The sequence below is a fragment of the Meleagris gallopavo genome, chromosome 2 (assembly GCF_905368555.1).
Source record: "Meleagris gallopavo chromosome 2, MGAL_WU_HG_1.1, whole genome shotgun sequence".
Classification (NCBI taxonomy): domain Eukaryota; kingdom Metazoa; phylum Chordata; class Aves; order Galliformes; family Phasianidae; genus Meleagris; species Meleagris gallopavo.
This window is the reverse complement of record NC_139405.1, coordinates 79,224,333-79,243,498: the sequence shown is the minus strand read 5'-3', so window position 1 is coordinate 79,243,498 and position 19,166 is coordinate 79,224,333. Positions and strand designations below refer to the sequence as shown.

The following is a 19,166-nucleotide window of genomic DNA, read 5'->3' as shown; positions in this document are numbered from 1 at the left end:
TTGCATTTAAAAGCAGCAGCCACATGCCCACTGTTTACCTTCCCCTCTCCTGACTGGATCTGAGAAGATGCTTATAGAAAGGGATTCCATTTCCTGAAGCTTTTGCCTTCTGTGCAGATGCAAGCATAAAATTAATTTATTTCTGCTGGCATAAGGCTATTAATGCTTCTTATTTCTAGATTTTTATGTATTAATATACCAAAGTACAGAAGTAGGAATGAAAACTGATCCTGTTACTGGTCTATTGCATTACAAACTGCCCATGAATAATGGCTCATATGGCACAAATATCATCAATGACTTGTAAATAAATTAGAGGGAGGGCTGACACACAGAAACAAATGTTAAGTGTCAGAAATGGAAACTTCTACAGTCAGATCTGTCCTAAATTCAGATAATGTTGTGTGGGTTTTGGCTTCAAGATCCTTTAGGTACATTTGAGCACAGGACTCAGTGCACAAAATGAACTTCACCTCTGCCCTTGGCCCAGGTGGCAAGTTGCATGTAATACCATCTATAGCCTCCTGCACGGTGATGACATTCATCCTCGTGTTTTAAATAATGAAATTTGGAGTCCTTCTGTTAGCAAAGATAACCTTCACTATGTAAATCAACACGGTGGTATTTTGTTGAGTTTGCCAACAGAAAAATAACGCTAATATATGTGTGAAGTTTCTCAATGCTAACTTTGAAATATAGCTGAGGCCATTTAAATGCCAGCACTTTTAAGTCACTAGTCAAAATAAAAACACCCAGCTTGAGCTACTGAAATTTAATTATAAGGAACAGCTGGGGCTGGTTTTGATTTTGACTCTGAGGTCCCAGAAAAAGAAGAAAAAACACATGGGCTCAGCAGGCATGCATACACGTGGACTTCTTCATCCCATGGGAATAAAGCCAGATTGAATTATCTCCTTGTTCTTCACACTGGTCAGGTACAGGTGCCTGAAGATGCATTCAAATACCCTCTGAGGAGTATTCAATTACTCTTTAAGTAGACAGCTGGGGTCAAGCAAAAAGAAACTCCAGTTTCCCTTATACCATCTCTGCATTTCATCACCAGACACTGCATCTACCCTGACAGATTTTGGTTCATGGAGGTGGTAGTAGAGCTTGGTGGCTGTTCCCCATTCAGCTACGGGGTTTGCTCTCTAATGATCTACTTGGATATGCTCCACAGGAAACTGCTTTAATTCTGCCCCATCGCCTCTCCTTCCATTCTCTGGCTTTGTTACTGAGCAGAAAAAATGACTGAAAAGGGCGGCTGCTGCTGCTGCTGCCTTGTTATTGTGCTTTCCATCTGAGGTTGCTGGAGCCTCTAATTTGCACTAAAATCAGTGCAAATGCCTGTTTTGCAGCCAGAGAGTCTGGCTGAACAAGCATCCCTATGCCTCAGGCAGGCTTCAGTTGTACACCTGAAGGATTTTAAACCTACCAGGATCTGTCTGCAATGCAATTCATACAGATCCATTGGGGAAGGAACTGTTAGAAATGGCTGTGACACTACAACACAAAGGCACAGCTGTCTACCAAGACCGAAAGTGGATGGCATAACATTTAACTCCAGCCTGTCACATAAGGAAAAAAAAAAGAACAATGTCTGTTCAGCATGAAGGGAAAGGTCCCCGTGTTTCGACTCTGTAGGGATTCAAATGAAAAAAAGTCTCATGTTCTGTGCTCAGAGCTGGCAGAACATAAATCCCCCACTTTCAGAAGTAAGCCTTTATTGGGTTTAAAGCTTCAGCCCCTTTCAGTATGCTCAGATCTTTCTTTCTGCTTTACGGGATGAAATCGGCAAGGGTTTCTTTTTAGGATCTACAGTTGTTTTCAAATATGTCCCAAATACCAAGTTTCCAGGAACGAAACACTGAATTCTGTGTTCAGGAAAAGAAGTCTGCACACGTTTTAAGCAACAAGCTACTCATACAGAAAGCTTAAAGGAAGCTTGTGCAATGCAGTGAATCACAGGAAAGAAGTAAAATGCTGAAAATAAGGAGTGTTACTTTCCTTGTAAAATTAGCACATCAACACTGATTTAAGGGGAAGTACAGATTTATTCTTACTAAGAATATGGTTCTTCTACATGGTTAATTAATATTTATCTAGGAAAGAAGGTAATGTATTCTAAGCCCACTGCCACTATGTATAAGCGTGCTGTAGTCTTTGTTCCCAGAGGTAATCAGAAACGAGGAGCTTTTGCTGGAATGCAGATTTGGGCTGCTAATTTAATAAAATGCATTATCCATTAATTTGAATCCTTTTAGGATGTCACTTGACAGTTTCTTCTGCAGTATGAGACTCAATTGCAAAATTTAGTTGTCTGTTCTGCTTAACAAGATGCTCAGGGAGAGGATCTTGCAGCATGCAGAAAATCAGAACAGGAGGAAATTCTGAAGGCCACAAAGATCTTGTAGGTCTATGGAGAATGCAAACTACAGCAGTAAAGCAGTAGCAAATGGGTGTCCAAATGCCAGAGCTTGCTGAGATCAGGAGGTCCTCTGCAGGAATGGAAGCACATGCCTTAATCTCTGAAACACTTTGTGAGGTAGTGCCCAGCCGAGGATCTCCTTCTGGTGGCAAGTGGGCATTTCTGCAGACCAGCGTGTTTCAACACAATCTGTTTGTGGAGCGACACTGTTAGGAAACTGCAGGTCTGGATACTGCAGTGCATGAGATTAACTCCACCAAGGGATAATCCAGCCAGCATAGGTTGTGCTCCTTGTGCAGTTCTTTCTTTGAAGAAGAAAACAAAGACTGAGAAGCAAAAGCCTCAAAAGAGGTAGATAAATGAAACTGTGACACTTCAATCTTGCCACTGACTGACAGCAGAATCATATCCCACTTGGTTTTCAGAAAAGTAACCAGGTGAACCTAGAGAGCCAGATCAGCAAGCTGGGTCAGCCTCACCCCAGTGATTTAATGAAGATGCTGTGCCAAATGCCTGTTATTTTCCAATCTTTTAATTATCCAAATACTCTTTAATTGGCATCTGTCCTTGATGCTTGTAAAACATTGTTTCTCAATGTCTAGCGCACTTCTGTGTTGTTGGGGAAAGGAATACTTAACTGTAAAATAAAGATATGATCTCTGTTTAGAACAGTATGCTTTATTTTTTCTTTCGGTTTTTTTTTTTTTTACAGGAGGAAGTCAGTATTAACAGGTTCAGGTCTCAGGTCAGAACATGCCCCGATAAAGGTTTTGCACCGGTCTCAAGAATACCTTGCTTCTGGGTACAGCCTTTGATATGCTAATAAATTTTAAAAGCTGGAGACCTGGTCTTGTCCTCCTTTGCAAGATAGCTTCCAAGATTGTGGAAGTAGAACCAGAAAACATTAGGTGTTAGCTTTTAATTTCATGGGCTTCCCTTTCATTCCTTGGGAAAAATCTTATTTCTTACTTAGAAAACACTATAAAGTAGGTGGGGTTTTGTTTGTTTGTTTGTTTGCTGTTTTTTTCTGATGGATTATTTGTCATGCCTTGTCTCTGCTTCTTTCTTTCTTTGTAAGAGATGCTTATTCCATGCAACTAATGGAACTGAAAGATTTAAATGTGTCTATAGATAGCTACAAGTAGGAAATCATGCTACTCAGGATTCAGGATAAATTAGCAGAAATGTAAGTCCTCATACTTTAGGGAAAAAAAAAATCACCAACTACCTAAAAAGGGGTTGGAAAGAAATGTTCTCTCTGCACGTGTTTTTCCATTATCTTCACTATTAAGTTGTCAACACTGAAGTTTTTGGTCATGTTTGAACACTAGCCAACTGGTTGCTGGTTAAGACAGCTCAGCCAACAATGTAATCCATTTTACATTAGATGTTTTTTACATTGTTTCCCTCTGTGGGACATGCTAGGCTAATAACTATTTTCATGATCAAAAATCTGGTTTCAGGATAATCTTTTGTGAGTCTGTGGTAGATAATTACTTTCTAAAGCATGTGGGTACAGTCAGAGTCAGACAACAAAACTTGGTGGACTACTGAGCAGATGTGGGAAAACCATTTGTTTCCGCAGAGTTGTAAGGGGCATTGATGAAGATGTTGAACAAGACACTGGGAAACACCACTAGCTAAAGGGCTCCAACTGGACTCTGTGCCATTGATCACAACCCTCTGAGCTCTGCCAGTCAGCCAGTTCTCAGTCCACCTCACTGTCCACTCATCTATTCTGTAAAAATTTTCTTATAACACATTAGGCTGTCATATTGCTCTGGTAGAGCCTGCTAGCTAACCTTTGCCAGGTTTCTGTATTATGGATTGCTAAACACAGTCCCATATACTGACAAATATAACTAGGTCCATCAACTGTATGGCCGATTCTTGCCTTGGCTGGTACATTCTGAGACCTTATTGACCATTTGCTCTTGGATGCCTCTTCCCCAGTGCTGGTTCTTCTCATAGTCCTTTGCCTGTTCTCTGGGAGATTTGCAAAGACACAGTGGATGTTATGGTTCACCTCTTTAAGAGCAAGCCTAGGCTTCTAAGGCTAAACAGTCTTTCTCCACTTTCAAGTTGTCCTCTCGGTGGCTTTCTCCTGTGGCTGGACACACCTCTGTATGGGAGCTTATTCTTCTGCTCCCCCAACCTGCTCTCAATCCTGTAACTGGGAAGGAGGGAGAACATCCTTACACATTCCTCCAAGACTCTAGGCCTGTCTTATGTTTACAACTAAGTACAGAGATATTTCTATATTCTGAAACCCTTGTAAGATGCTGGAAGAACCTAGGGTGAATTTATCTTGTTGGACAAGCTGGCTTTTTCTAGGTGGAGCTGAAGACGTTTAGCAGCTAAACTTCCAGCTAAGTCTCTATCATATTAAATTTCATATACTTTTTTTTTTCGAGTCTTGAAAACTGCACTATACCTGCCTGAACTACACTTCAACAGAATAACATATTTCTCTCACATGATTTTCTGTTCATGTCCCTTCTCTTTTCATCTCTTCTTTGTGCATCTCTTCCCTTATCTCACCCATACACTAGTATATCATTAACAAACCAATTTTCTTTACGCAACTTTCAGAGTCTTTAGTAGCTTATCCCTTTCTCATCACATATTCAGGTCAATTACTGTCTCCCACTAGCCTCTGATGCTGGCCCCTCCCAATCTTATTTGATTTCAATCAGATGTCTTCATGCCTTCCCAGGCTTCCCTTAACAGGCACAGACATCCTCATTATCTTACCTAACAATCCTGCTTTGCTGTGATGTCTACAGATCACATTCAACAAGAGTCAGGCTGTTGATTGTGACTGCTGCCTGTTATTCTTACTGCTAGTAATTTGTTTACTTATGTTCCTCCATCTGTGTACCTCTATCTTAGACTGCAGTTCTTCAGAACAGGCACTACCTCTGTGCTTTAAGTGTTTGTAGTGCCTTGAAAATAGCTGTAATGTTCCTGACTGTGGGCTTTGAGTGGCCTCCTAAATTATCTTTGTATCAACAAAAATTACTTACCATCATCTTCTGGTTTTGCTGGTTTTCATCTGCGCAGTTCAGAACTCAATTTTTCAGTGATCCAAAAATGATACAAGGCATATCCTTAGCAATATGTGACTGATTGGCTGATAAGGTCAGCGCAACAGTGAGCTCAAAATAAGATCAACCAGAATGTACAAATCTTTCATTTTCCGTTTGAGGAAAACTGTAATGTTTTGCTGTTTAGAAAAAGTAATAAGAACTGTCCCTTATTTCCCTTATGCAACCAGTTAGAAACAAAAGAAAACAGAAGACCAAACTATTGAAATGTAATGTGCAGCAGGATATCCAGTTCTATTGGCACTTCTGAATTCCAAGCTGTAGAAACAAAAGGGGAAAAAGGGTTGCAAAACATGTTCCCAAAGACTGGGTTTCAGGAAAAAAAATCATGATTGCCCTTTCCAGTATGCGCTTGAACTTCATCTGTATTCAGAGGTCAAATTCTCCAAACGCTCCCCAGTCAATAATTTCTCACATAATGTTTGATTATAAGATTTGCAGGTTTCATCTTAAGTGATTCTGCCTAAACTCTGTCTAAAGTATACATACAATAAAACTTTGGGCATCAGGAAATGGCAGACAGGATTCTCAGCAGCTTTCCAGGTCCCTCCCTCTTTCCTTCAGTGATAGTGCAAATATCGGCATTCATACTAAGAAAGCTGTTTCATTAGTGGTATGTTATTTGCCTCAGCAAGGCAGACTCTACTGGCTCAGGACTGTATGGAACACTGGATGTTAATTTGTTTTTGTCCTCTACCATGCTTGTCTGCCAATGGCTTTTATACTAGTGGTGGAAAACCAGATAATGAGGGGAGCTTTTCTACTAGTTCCAATATGAACTTGATAAGATCTCCACAGTGCACAGTTCCTACAACAGGGACAGTTTGTAACTTCTACAAAAAGTTTTTAGTTTCGCAGTCTCAAGAAGATCAGTGAAATTTTAGTAATCCCCTTTAAAAACAAACAAACTCCAAGTTTTGATAGTATTTTTTATCTTTGCCATTTGATTGCCAGGAAATGCACTGAGTCCTCTGAGACATAAGCCTCTCAGGAAAAGAGCAATAGGTTAGTCAGATGCTAAGCCTAATATTATCTGTATTAAAATTATAAGGAGAGATATTCCTTGGAACTGATAGTCATGTGCACACCTTTTCTTGGATTTGATACATGAAAATTATTATAGCATATGGCCCTAGGTAGATAGATGTCCTCCTTTCTTTCATTGAAGCAAGTTTTGGAAACATTAGGCATACTAAAATCATCTGCTGTTTTCTTGATACTTCTCTCTGTTTTCTGGACCAAATTCTTTTTCCAGTTATAAGAGTCAGACTGCAGCTTTTCAACTCCTTTGATTTTCATTAATGTATCAGCAGTTTCCATTGAATTATCCATTGTCGGATTTATCATAGACACAAAAGCAATGAAATGAAAAAAAAAACCACACACACAAACACAGATTACTTGGGTGTTTAATCATGATCATACTTAATGTGACTTTGAAAGTGGAGGACTGTATGAAGTAGTCCTAGGGTGATTTTTTGGAAAAGTTTCTACATTTTGATATATTTCAAGCTAAAGGGTGCAATTTTGTTCCCTGTCATTTAAATTTGCTGAGAATACTTAGAGGGCACAGCAAGATGTGAGGAAAGTACTAGATGAATCTGAGGATATTTATTCAACTATTTGAGATAATTTGAATCTTTGCATTTTGACAATAGTAGATTGTACAAGCAGTAGCCTCACTGAATTATACAGTATTCAAATAGAGGTAATTTGCAAATGTTTGTGTCACACCAGGAATGTGAAAGTTTAGGAAATGAACAGCAAATGACCCGAGAGACCAAAAAACAATTGTGATAAAATAAGGAACAAAGCCTGCTATGATTTATATGAATGAACTAAGTTCATTTGCAGTTAAACTCACACACAGGCTAGCATTTTTTGAATGTTTGAAATTTGTTAAAGAATTTGAGCAACTACTTATTGCAAACAGGAGAAAAAATGAGATATTGGCAACATCTTGATAGAATGTTTTTAGGCTGAAATCAAGTCAAATTTGGACAAACACAGAATGAGATTGTTGGGACACAATAGCTTAAATATGGAAAAAAGTAATAATATTGATGGTCATACGTAAGTGGGATGGAGTTGAGCTTTTTCAGCTTGGAAAGGAGAAGGCTTCAGGGAGACCTCATTGTTGCCTTCCAATACTTGAAGGAAGCTTACAAGCAGGAGGGAGACTGACTTTTTGCGTGCTCTGACAGTGGTAGGACAGCAAAATGGCTTTAAAAGGCTTTAAACTAAAAGAAGGGAAATTGAGGTTAGATGTTAGGAGAGGTACTGGCACAGGTTGCTCAGAGAAGCTGTGGATACCCCATCCCTGGAAGCATTCAAGGCCAGCACAACCTGAGCTGATGCTTGGCAACCCTACCAAGAGCAGGGGGTTTGGATCTAGGTCCTCTCCAACCTAAGCCATTCTACACTTATATGATTCTATGAAATTATGCTTGAAGAGATTTGGATAAAGACTCAAGCCTTGACCAACGCATCTAATATTTATCCATAACTATAATTCATATGCAAGGGAATGAAAATGGTTGTTTACTTCTAGAGTACTACCCTTCCCTATTTACCCACAATCAAATATGAGAGAGTAGAAAGGCTGTTAGGGACATAAGTTCCTTTACTCTGATAATACAAAGGACACTATAGTTAAATGTTGTCACTGTCTACATAGCATAAATTAAAGCGTAAGTAAATATTATTCAAGAAAGAGATTCTTCTCTTGATATTGAAATAATCAGAGATCACTGTAGATAATACTAATAAAGTAAGCATTACAAGTAGTTTGTTGTGAATTGCCCCTTGCGAATCCCAGACCCTGGAGGTAAGAGAGAGAATCTGGGGAAAAGAAGATTGCCCCTTGGTCGAGGAGAATCTGGTTAGAGATTGTCTAGGCAAGCCCAATGCACATAAATCCGTGGGCCACAATGGGATGCATCTATGTGTGCTGAGATAGCTGGCAGAAGCAATTGCTGAACCACTATCATCTTTGAAAAGTTACAGAGAACAAGAGAGGTATCTGAAGACTGGAGGATAACCAATGTATTTCAGTCTTCAGAAAGAGCAAGAAGGGCCTGGGAAACTACAGGCTAGTCAGTCTCACCTTTGTCCCTGGGAAGGTAATCTGGATGTCATCTCCAAGCAAGTAGAAGAGATTATCAGAAGTAGTCAACATGGATTCACCAGGGAGAAATTATGTTTAACAAATCTGGTAGCCTTCTATGATGTCATGACCAGCTGGGTAGATGAGGAAAGAGGCAGAAAGACTTGGGAAAGTCTTGGAGAAGACTGAAAGAGGATCTTATCAGTGCTTATAAATATCTAAAGGGTGGGTATCAAGTGGATGGGGCCAGGCTCTTGTCAGCAGTGTCCGGCGATAGAACAAGGGGGAATGGGCACAAATTGAAACACAGAAAGTTCCATTTGCACTTGCAGAAAATATTCTTTACTTTGAGAGTGACAGAGCACTGGAACAAGCTGCCCAGAGAGGTTGCGGGGTCTCCTCTGGAGATATTCAAAACCTGCTTGGATGATTTCCTCTGCAATCTACTATAGGGAACCTGTTTTTGCAGGAGGGTTGGACTCAATCTCCAGATGTCTCTTCTATCCCCTACCATTCTGTGAACAATCAGAGTGGCAAAGAGTACTGGGAAAGGCAACATAATGCTAATGTAGGAGATGGTATAACAGATGTTATGGCAGATCATGTGCATCTAGACTCTGCTTGAAGGGATAGGAGCTGTTTATACACAGAAGCAACATAAGTGTTGAAATACATCTACTTGTCTGAAGCTTCTTTGAATCCATAAACAGGTAACAAATTTTTAAGGGCTCGGGAAGTATTAGGGGTTTGTTCTATATCCACAGGCTATGTGATTTCACCAGCCCTACTCTGACTGAAAAGTTAGTGGGTAAAGAAAGAATCAGACCACGGAAGAGGGAGATAGGCAATACACTTTAACATTGCAGCTGTGATAGCTGTAAGAAAAGCAGTTTCTAAGGGACATGAGAGAGGTCTTCAGTAGGTCACACATTTGAACACTGACCCACCCCAACTCATTCGCCCACATCCTTTTTTAATCTACTCCAGCAGTGAACTTCTTCTCCTGATAAAAATTTCCATCATTTTCTTAACGTGAACCTTAGTGACTTCAATGTTCAGCAGTTGATTCTTGCATGCTTTTGTCTGTTAAATTAAAGAGTACCTGGTATCAAATGACTTGTACTAGTATAGCTCTCTGTAGCCTGCAATCAAGCATCCTTCTTAACCTCTTTCCAAAGGTAGAAGAGACTTGCTGTCTTCAATTCTTTATATCCCCATATCTCCTTTTTGTGCTGTTTGGCTTTTCAGTCTCATTAGTTCTTTCTACACCTTTTGCAAAGTTGTTTTTTCCTTACTTGTCTCAAAGCAGGAAGACTGAAATACATAGCTATTGATATAGGTAGATCTCACATACAAAATACCATTATATATACCATATACATATGTGTACCATATATATACCATCATATATAAATTATATATATGAGATTTATAACATGCAAAATAATACAAATATGTGCATATATATGTATGTGTGATATATATAAATATATATAAAAGATGATCACAAAAAGGAAGGAAAGAATCTATTATTCATGACCATGGTGATTACTAGTGAGGAGTTTTTTTTTTTACAACACATTTGGAAAATTTTTATTCTACCCTGAGAATAGTTAGGCTCTCAAGCTGTCTTATTTCTAGGAGAAACTCAAAATAGAACTAGTGGAAAATCAGGGCTGTTTTATTTTAAGATATACATACGTAACAGAGCTGTTCACTAGTAGATTACAGACATACTCCACCATTATATAAACTAATCAGTGGAAGCAAAATTAGGAGGTATTTCAAAGAGGAGCTGTCTCTACGATCCAGTGCTGGTACAGGTTGGTCTGGATGGTTTCCAAAGGCTCCTTCTCCCACTAGCATTTCATTTCTCTCTCTCTCTCTCTCTCTCTTTTTTTTAAATTATTATTATTTTTGTTGTGTTAATGCAGCAAGGCTTCTAAACATAGCCACAAAGGATTAATAAATATTAATGACTGAATTTTGGGAAGGTAGCATCAGCTATCAAGGCAAGACTTTTTTTTTGGCCATGATACAGGCGCACCACTTTCAGTATTGTACATGGGTGGGTGGGAGGGCGGAGAATCATTTCTGGTTTAAAATCCATGCAGAAAGCCCATCCTGCTTGTTGTGCCACTGGTCAGCACTACATGTTAGCAAAATGAAGGTGACTTCGTTCTAGCAGTGGGCTGCTTGGCTTTCAAAATGTATTGCTCTAAAATCATAGGAATTAGAGAAAATGGAAATCAGACTAATGAAGTAAGAGATATGAAGGGCTGCCAGGAATGTGGAAGAACCCAGAGAGTAAGAAATAACACCTTTTCACTGGTCCGAGTGTGATTCAAGGAGGACTGCAATAAGCAGAAAGCACAACTGATGGACTAAAGCAACTGTGTTTAGACGATTATTGATTGAAGCAAAGTTTTGCCTTAGCATGTATGAAAGCAAAGTCTGACAATTCAGTTACTATTATTGTTGTTCCTATTAGATATCTAGAGCAACTCAATAAAGATTGCTAAAGATTATGCAAACCCCTGGAACCTATGCTCTTCATCATAACTTTCATTTAGCAGGAATATTCAGTGTTTTCTAACTTTTGTTTCATGCTAATGGAGTTTTTGCGTGACAGGACAGCTCTCACTAATGTAAGGATTTAATAAGAGGTTCGATTGCAGAGGCATTTCTCTGAGAAGCAGGATATTTATTCTTTCCTTATAGAACTGTGAGGAATGCTAAGTGGTTACTAGTTAGAGATTAATATTGGGTTTAATGGACAGCCAGCTACTTCAGCAGAAGTGGTTTTGTAACAATCACAGCCATGAAGTAGAGGATAGGGAATTACTTCAAGTCAGATATCCGAGACTTCCATAAGCCTGGGAAGTAGCCTGTAGTTACATATTCGAGTTTAGTTTTTCACTGATACACTTCTGAGAGGTGATGTGACTGGATGTTGCAAAATGTAGTTTCATGGAACAGGAGCTCTAGTGACATCCTGTCCCTGTTCACCCTGCCTAGCCCCTATTAGCTAGAATAAAAGACTAGCAATCTCGCTCTGATAAGAGGTATTTGGGGTCAGTGTTCAGCCACCAATACAGGCAGAGAGCCTGGTCTGAACTGATTAGCACTGTTAAAGGCTTTGCCAGGGAGAGGGTATTGAGAAAGGATGTAGTGCTCCACATATATCTGTGCTGCAGCAAAATCAGGGAGCCTGCCTTATCCTCCTTGTCTATGCAACTAAATAATTGCAGCAGGCATTAGATTTTTCCTATACAAATGTTTCTTTTGCCAGAATTATATAAGGATCCTAATGTAAATGAGATGCAAACGCATATTGTACACTACAGTAATGCTAATTTGTTACAAAAGGAAGTGCTGCTGTTAATGAAATGCTGAGACATATCCATCTTGAAAGCACTGGGAGAAAGAACACTGAAGCAGCTGATTAGGAAACAGGGAAAACTAATATTTTTTTAGTAAACCAATGTTGAGTATGAGCAGTAGGTTCTGGTTACAGCTCTGCAAAATTCAGATTCACTTATCAGTAATGAAAATGATACACTCTTTATTTGTTGTAGCCTAAGCTGATGCCAGAACTGTCATTTAATTAAATCACAATTAATTTTTCCTAGCTCTAAATTGAAAAGGAAAACAAAACTGCAGAACCACACTACTGAGGGCCATAGAAATCTGCCTTCAAGATTTTTTTTGTTTGCCAGTTGTCGTTCTGTTCTCTGTTGCTTTTGTGATGCCAGTTGCAAAATCCAGACTTATTTTTATCTGATATAATACTTTTCCATGGCAATGGCATTCATGTATGTTACATAGTCAGAACTCCTCCAGTAAGACCAGCCGAGGCTATGAAGCCTGACTGCACAGCACTTGGGATTTGTCAAGCTGATACTTGTAGAACAGTGAGTGGAAATAAAAGCACTGTTTACTGTGGTTTGTTTTGCTTTTCTTTGACAAGAAGTTCAGTAACAAAGCCAGCTACCAATAGGGTAGTGGCAGATTTGAGTATCTGGCTATTTCAATTTATTTGATACTGTCAGAAAATACTTTATATTTTTGAGATAATCTTAAAAATCATAATTCTGCCTACAAGGAGAATTGAGGGCATTGCAACTCAGTGCTGTTCTTATTCAAACTACTGATTTGTTTCTTTCAAAACTTTTAGAGGAGGAACTGGCACACATCTCAGGCACCTAGTGTTTTGTCAATATGTGCTGCTTTGAATCCTTCTCTCTCAGAACAGAAATCTGAGCAGATTTCTTTCCACGTGATTAGGCACTTCAGCAAATCTGTACCCTCATCTCCTTCAGCTCCTCCATTTAACCATGTGCTGTTTTGCTGAAAACACCTCCCTCCCCTAATCACTGCACCGAGCTGTAATCTCCTTATTTCATCCTTCACCAGTATCTTTTTCTTTTTCCTCACTTGCTTTTTTGCAGTCACTGGATTGCTCTTACAGAAGTGCTCCTTGGTACCTCCTCCACATTCTTGAACTCTGTATACTCCTGACACTGCGTCATTTCTCTCCCTGCTCTTACATTCATGGGCTGAGAAATCAGTCACCACCGATTACCCAGTACATCTACATGGGGCCAGGACTGCAATTTTTATAGACAAAATGTGGCGGAATTCAGACTTCAAAGGGGGTCTCATTCTGTTGGATCAGTCTGGGCTGGGAATGTCGTAGTAACTTACTTTTCTCTGAAATGAATGCTCCCACCAGTCAATAGATGACTAGCTCAGACCTTTCAGAACATGTTTCCTTTCAAACCAGCAAAATGCCTGCTTTGTCCTCTCTGGAAAAACTAAATGATATCAACAAAAGCAAGGGAAGGCTGTTGTTACTTCAATTATTGTTATTACTGGCAAATAAAGCATTGGAGAAATTTAAAGCTTTGTGTTCACAATCTGACATTCAAATAATGCAGATGCTCTCTCAGAAAATTATTTAAATGCCTAATCAGCCAATAGCCACAAAATAATAATAAGATGTTAGGCCAAGGAATCGGTGGGGTCACATTGATTTATTCAACAGTTGATGCATTTCATATGATCGCAGCAAGCAAACAGAATTGATTTAGAGATGCTATTTATGGAGATAGCTCACCATGAGCTGTAACCATTCAAGCTCCTGGAAGAGTCCCACACCATATTACTCACAGGCAGTGCAGACTGACAAACTTCTGAGAGTATTTACCCCACTCACGACACCAAGAGGCAAGTACCACTGGGCCTTTCTCGCACACCATGTAAACCTGTTTCTTTACCAATGTCAGTGGATCATAGAAGAGTTTTGTCTTGTGAGGAGTCCAAATTGATTCAGTAGGAACCAAAATGGAGGGGGTGATGGAACTGAGGAAATCCAAGTTAGAGAAGAGCGAAAATTAAATTCTGGAGAAGGTGAAAGCTGAGCATTGGAGCACAGCGTTTTCAGCACATACTCAATGCTTAGGAAATCACGCAGCATTAATAGGAGATGCATTCAAAAAGCAAATCAAAATTCTAGCACTTGGTTCTCTCAGATTGTTTTGGAGGTTTATGGAAAGTTTTAGAAATTGGATTGTCATTAAAACATGCAAATCTGAAAAAATATATTCTATAAACAACAGAAAAGCTGTGCTTGATAAAGTGTATTAAGTTGTCTTTGAAACCTAGCCTAGCCATAAGGAGGTATTACAAAGGGATGTGCTGCTTGTCTGCCTTGGGAAAAGGATAATGTAAGCTTATTCACATAAGTTGTGTGCTACACCACAAAATGTGATAACGTTCAGGAGGGGCATTTCAAAAGTGAATGCTTTGAATTGCAATTTGCAAAAACAACAGTTGGTGGCACTTTGAAACAATTTTTATTTCTAAATGCACATTTGTTCATTGTAGGTGTGTAGAGGATGACATTAAAATATTAAATCACTAGTCTAGTGTGATTTGAATTACAGTGACAGTACAGAAGTCACCAACTGTATTTTGCATGGTTCACAGATAGCTTTGCTTACACAGAATTTGAAGATCTTAATTTATAAAAACAAAGAAGGTGGTTAGGGCCACAAATTCTTCAAAAATGCTAGCGAGAAGTTACCAGAAAAGATAGTAATGACAAAGATAGCAGTGGAAGTCACTGCTAACTGGGAAGATTGCTCCAACCCTTAGAGACATCAAGGTCTGCAGTCGCAGCAGCATAGCACACCTCCATGGACAGTTTGTCTTCACCTAGTTTACATTCTGTTGTGGGGTTTTGTTTTTTTTTTTCACAGCATTGGTGTTCATGGTATATATAAAGATTTCTATTTTTAACCAGCAATCACTGGATAAACAGACATTTTCTAAAATTTTATTCTCTCCAATGTGAGAGACTGAGGTGGCCATTGCAGAAGATCAGAAATTCATCCATGGTATTTCTGCCAATCAAGTGCAATCACACTGCCTGCATAGGAATGGTAGCACATTTGATATCAGAGGGAAAGCTGGGCATTACTGGAGAAAGCTAATGGATTGAAAGACATTCTTTTTGTGCCATCACATACCTTGTCTGAATACCTGACATTTAAACTAGCTGAGAAGCCAAATCTCTTTCCTTAGAGATTACAGATGATAATTTGACCCACAGATCAGTTGCTTTAAGGCCATTTGATTCCAGAAGAGACACTTCACCACAGAGACAGCCGTGAATACCAGAGCAGCTTGCTACCTTGGCTGTGGCCATTTGCCCAAATAATGGAAGATCAGCTCACAGCTGGTGCTTGGCAATCTTCACAACTTGGCCAAAGGAGCTTCAGCACCTTCTGTTCTGTTTCTAATCTCACATATTGGAACTGAAAATTGTATGTCAACAGAGGATAAAAAATCTGAAACCATTTCTGGGTTCTGCCCCTCCCCTTCATCTTGTGGATCAACTGCAAATGACTCCCGTTTGCAGTGCTGGCCCTGAATATGTTGGTCTTGACAGTATAAGCCATAAGTGGTTTTTATTTGGCCTTCTAAATTACATATTTTGCAGTTAGTAATAGATCTTTATATTGGCTACTTTGGGTTCCACAGAAAAATGTTTCATTTAGCTTCAGACAAATGCTGCCTGATGCATTTGCAAATATGTTCTTGCCTGGGAATGTTTTGCTGCTTTCCTATTTAATTCCATAGAGCTGCTTGCACTGAGGGAAAAGCTTGTCATATCCAGTATGATAAAGCAAATTTCCTTTTTCTGAAGAGTAATGCTGCCTGGCATTCTAAATTTTCTGTAGTGTGCTGCTAGATTTGGTGAAACTCTGAGCTAAATACTGATTTCATATTTTTTGACTTTTGTATCCTTTCATGTATCACAGACTTTTGTAATGTTCTTGCTTCAGGTATGCTCACGTGATGCCTAGGCAGCCCAACAATGCCCACAAATTTCATGCATGAGCATCTTTCTGAGCTCTCTACACCCCTGCATGGCACCCTGCAGTGGAAAGCTGCTTTTAGCCCGAGAGCTTCTGCTTCAGTCCAAGATGATGTTCTGGGGCTTCTCATGTCACTGCTCTTCAGTGCCTAAATCAGTAATTTGTATCTGCCCTCTCAAGAGATAGTTTGCTCATACTCACATTGTTCTTTACATGTCTGACCTTGTGTTTGTGAAGGGCTTAGGAGCCCTCTGCTTAAACATTTTGTATAACTTCCTGAGTTCTGAATCAATTCTCACACACTGCAGAAATACCTGTTTGCTATCCAGCTCTTACCTTGCCTGCATGTAGACAAATGGCCCTTTGCACTGGCCATCAGCCAAGGCAGTCACTTCTGCCTCAGCCAGTGCCTTCATTACATCCCTGAACTGCAAGCTTGGTTGTTTCTATCATGCTAGACATAATCCCTTTGTTCTCTGTCTGAGCAGCTGTACGAGGCACACACCTGGCTCCCCACTCTTAGCATGGCCAGCAATGCGGCAGCTTCAGCTGGAAGGTTGGACTGCAGCTTGGGAGCCCTGACTCTGCTCTGTCCTTTTGGCAACTGCCACTACTCATGACTTTGGACCTGCAAACCACATTCACAGACTGGCTGTTTTGAATAATTTAGCCTGTTAACTATACTGGCTCTGATGTGTTTTTCCAAGTGGATATAAATCTTTGTCCCCTCCAATGCTTTCTTGCAGCCAGGTTCTGGGACCAATTTCTTCTCCTATTCTCTCAACCAAGTTTTATGACCCCTCAACAGAATCATCTGCTCTAGCAGAAGAGCATCAGGTCCAAGTGAATGAAAGCATGTGTTGTATTCCGCTGCCTTGGTGTACGCCGAGAAGGAAAGGCAATTCCAGTGGGCTTCATCGCTCCCTGATAACACCAGGACCTCTGCAAAGGAAGAGATGTGCCTATGTTTGGTGGACAAGAACACCCCCTGGGCAGTGTGGAGCTTTTGAAAGCACTTCTCTCTTTTCACTGATCATAAAGCTCCCTTTATAAGAAACACATGATATTATATTCAGTGGACTGGATTCCTCTCGCCCTCCTTTATTCCTTCTTTCTCTTTGTCCCTTCCCTCCCTCTGTTTACTTCCTCCCTAGGCCAGGTGCCAAAAACGCTAGTGCAGCAGTACCTCAGCTATCAGCTTAAATTGTCAAACTGGTTTCCACCTCTTTCATTTCAGAGAGCACTGTAATTGCAACTCCTCTTATTTTAGGTGATGATAGTATTTTAAACTCAGAATTATGTAAAGAAATGGAGATAACGCTGAACCGCTTAGCTGCAAAGGGGTGGCTACAGACCAAGCAAGGAAATGTTTGCATAAATCCTATGTAGGCAGATTCTCACCTAGAAAAAAGCCTGCATTTCTGCTAAAATATTCAGAATCTCTCTGGCATCCACCACAAGGCAATTGTCAGGCTTGATTGGTCCAGCAGGGAAGGCTTTTGCTTTCATTTCTGTGCATTTGGTGCCAGCATATTTCCCTGACAAGTGATGCGAGAGGTGACTGGAAGAGTTCATTGACCGTGGAGATGCCTACGCAGGGAATCACTTTCCTTCTTCTACAGAGGTGAGTAGAAGCCTGCAGACACACTGAAGAGAATGGGTTGGCATTGTGTTCAGTTTTTGACAGTGCCTAGGTTGCATGGGCTGGTGCTCTCAAGCATTGCAGGTGGAACGATGCATGAGTCCCGATAAGAAAGCTGGGAGGTATCCCAGAGGGGGAAGCTTGGCTGAAAAAATGCCTTATAACACAATTCTTTATTAGTAAGGCTAAAAATTCATGGACAAAGGTGTCCCAGAATCCTGTTTAATGCTTTGGTAACTAGGTGGTAGGTAAAAAGTAACTTTACATTTACTAAATCAGAGAAACTTGATTAAGCTGCTGTTTGCTTCTGCTGTGCCTATTTTATCAGGCATTGGGAGGCAATAGCAGAAAAGGAGACAGACTATAGGTTATGCCAGTTCTATATGGATCAGGCTGGGCTTCCTAGTGTCTTATTTCCAGACATTTGAGTGTTTGTGTGGCAGGATGGCAGAGGGAGGTTTATTTGGTTTTCTTCTAACGGTGGCAAATTATAAAGAGAGTAGGATTTCAGTGAGGTGTGTTTCAGCTCTTAATATGTTTTAATTTATCTACTGTATTTATCAATTCAATCAAGAATAATCTTGAACAGAGAATCTAAGGATGAGGCTGGAAAGGATTGGACACAAGGACAGGATTGACTTGCCTAAGCAGTGGTTTGCAGTCCAAGGTATTGGTAAGGGGAGCAATGAGACACGGCATTATCCAGCAAGGATAAGAGAGATGTTTTATGGAGGCTGACTGCAGGGTTGCTGACCTTATCAAAGAAAGATTTCTTATACTATGTGTAAATGAAATTTTTAAGAAAAAAAAAAAAAAAAGAAACATTAAACATTTTGATTTGTTACTGGAGAAATTCTGCACAGCATGTCTCATAAGCAGTATAGCACGTGCCACTATGATGAGAGGTAAAGCAGAATATCCTTTGGGAGGTGGAGTGCACTGGGACAATTGAGCATCTGCACTAGAAGCCTCTTGCATGGAATCAACATTGGTTTGTTCATTCTGCTTCCCTATGAAAACATTTTCCAAATATTCACATTTTATGCAGAACTGATAGTTAAATTTCTCTGCCATCTCCTTAGCTGCTCTGCTTTCCATCTGAAAATATCTATTTAAACTCTGTTGTAGCCTCCCAAAAACCTGGGATGTTCTGATGAAACCTATTCTGCTGCAAATCTCCCTGCCCAGGTGATACTGGAGATCTGTTTGGAATTGCAGATGTAAGAATGATATGTGAAGTTATTTTCCCATTTTAACATGAATTCACTCACTAAGGACAACATCTTCATTACCCCACTTTAGCATGCATGCCTGCTAAATCCATTATTCATAGAATCTGTATGGCATTAGCAGAAATTTGCCTATGTGCTCCTTCAGATATGGGTTGTCGCTGCATAACCTCATCTAGCCAGCTGTCATACTGTGGGTAGGTATGTGCAGAACAGTTCTAAAAGAAGCAAAAATGCTTATTTTTACGGAACATTTAATTTCAGGTAAC

The 19,166-nt window shown here is 39.9% G+C and overlaps 1 protein-coding gene across 3 annotated transcripts in view; it reads left to right on the top strand.

Moving 5' to 3' along the window:
• The first annotated feature begins 10,723 nt into the window (after positions 1–10,723).
• The window catches only part of LOC104909911 (maestro heat-like repeat-containing protein family member 2B), a 30,099-nt gene continuing 21,656 nt past the window's right edge, over positions 10,724–19,166 (top strand). For all 3 annotated transcript variants that reach the window (XR_014881509.1, XM_085217755.1, XM_085217754.1), the window contains exon 1: positions 10,724–17,650. The gene's annotated coding sequence lies outside the window, so the exon portion shown is untranslated. The remainder of the gene's footprint in view (positions 17,651–19,166) is intronic.